Here is a 2,500-nt window from a genome sequence, read left to right as displayed (position 1 = left end):
ACACATACATACACACACACATATATATATATATATACACACACACGAACAACCCAGTAGGCTACTTACCAGTTAATCTTAAAATTTCTGGGCAAAAAATGAAAAAATCACAATTATCACGAAACAATATTAAGGATACGAAACAGGTTGCAGGCATTTTGATCAACACCGTTACTAAAAATCCTGACAAAAAGAAACAAAACAAAAACAAAGAAAGGAAAAGAAAAAAACAGTTTGAGACAATTGTGTTATGACTGTAAGAACAATTGCGATTTTAGTCTACATGAAGAGAACACATGAATACATAAGAGAACACATAATTAAGAAACGGCTACTACGTGGCAAGATAGAAGGAAAGAAGAACAGAGGAAGACCGAGAACAGCAAGAACAGATAGTCTGAAGAACTTTATGACAAATAACACAAGAAAAACTGAGCTGATCAGGGGCACTGACAACAGGATCAAATGGGGTACCATGATCGTCAATGTCTGCTCCAGACATGGGATGTAGATGAATAGAATTTAATTCTACCCATGCCACAATGTTGTTTTCTTTACATAAACTCAAGAAAGTAAGCAAATACAATCAAACCTGCTCTAATGGCCACCTGCGTAAGACAATCACCTGTCCAAACGGCCACTTCCCATTCCCCCTTATTGTTAAAAAAAACACAAAACAACAACAACATTATAATGTCTCTATATAAGACGACCACATGTCCAAGACGACCACCTGTCTAAGACGACCACCCGTCTAAAACGGCCACTCGTCTAAGAGGGCTACTTTCCTCTCGACAAATGGATGGCCGTCTTCGACAGTTTCGACACGTACCTGTTTGACAGCTGTGATCCACAGCGGCTCGCCACCGTCCCACCACTTCTCCAGTTTCCCTTCCTCTGTGGTCAGCAGCATGAACTTGCCCTTGCTCCGGTAGTCGTACATGAAGTTCCCGGTCATCCCGTGTTTCTGGGTATGCAGACCTGGGAGCAAGGGCGAAAACGTAAAGTTTAACTGCCATGTTCTCGCGCAGCATGACGATCCCTCCCTGTTCGCTGTTTTCAGATTTTGCAACACCACCGTGACCCCAATTTGTTGCGCACTAAATCAAATACATCGAAAGGAGAGGCTATACTTTACTTTCAGCGCAGCAGAATAATCTGTCAAAAGTCGAGTACCGGTGTCTGTGACGTTGGTGTGCGCTGGCTTTTCTCTTTACATGCACAAATCAAGAGTAGGCCTACGATTCCTACATTGAAAATGTATTTTCTTCTAGTAAAAAGTAATATATACCTTTCTCTGTGTGTTAGGAGAGTGTGCACACGATTTGAACAGCCGAGGAGATAAAAACGCTAGTATAATACCATGCAATTTGCGACATTTGAGCACGCAAAACGATAAGCGAGGTTGATTCCTGTTGGTGGGTCTCCCACTGTGTATATTTATCTGGCGACAGACAGACAGACAGACAGACAGACAGACAGACAGACATACAGACAGACAGACAGACAGACAGACAGACAGACAGACAGACAGACAGACAGACAGATAATGGCTGGTTCAGAGAAAGCTTTTAGAGCTCAATTCAAAACTCTAGATATCAGCAGAGAGATATCAGCTTATCAGAGAATAAAAAGATAAAATTCATGATACATGTCTATACATTCTGGAACTTTCAAGAAAAATCTAGAATACATTGTCTTCTTCATTACTGGTTAAAATAATTCTACAAAGCCCACTGCTCTGACTGTTGTTAGGAGAGCATAAAAGCACAGCCAAATTACAACTACGTTGAGGGAGCTCAGAATTCTTTCTGCTTCCACAGACAACCAGTCTTGTCAGGAAGAATCTCCGGGTAACCTACTCTAAAGAAAATTGTGTTATTTTCATTGTAGACTAGTGATTACATTTTGACTTTGTCCATATTTAAGAATAGAACAGGGAAGACGAAAATTTATTCGTTTCAGTTGAGATGTTAGTGAAACAAAATAATATTATTCACTAAAGGGGAAAGGCTTCATCTTATTAGCACAGAATAAAAAATTGAATTCGAATAATAAATCCCATGCATACGCCCGCACTCGCACACATAAAGACACGCACACACACATACACATATACGTGCACACATACATACACACACACACACACACACACACACGCACACACACGCACACACACACACACACACACACACACACACACAGCCCTCACACACACGTATATTGATGACATAGTGGATCTCGGTTGGTTCAATCTGACACGCGACATAACAAGAATGCGTAGTTTGAGAAACCCCCAGTCCTACTGCCACCTCGATAACGGCAGCAACAAGATCATCAACACCACCACCACCACCACCACCACCAACAACAACAACAACCAAAACAACCACAACATCCACAACAACAACAACATCCGGGTTAGATGACAAGCAGAGTCAATGAGACAAATCTCTGGCGCAGTAGTCGCAACATGGAGAGAGAGAGAGAGAGAGAGAGA

This window comes from Aplysia californica, unplaced genomic scaffold (genome assembly GCF_000002075.1).
Source record: "Aplysia californica isolate F4 #8 unplaced genomic scaffold, AplCal3.0 scaffold00918, whole genome shotgun sequence".
Lineage (NCBI taxonomy): Eukaryota > Metazoa > Mollusca > Gastropoda > Aplysiida > Aplysiidae > Aplysia > Aplysia californica.
Note: the sequence above shows the minus strand (reverse complement) of the source record.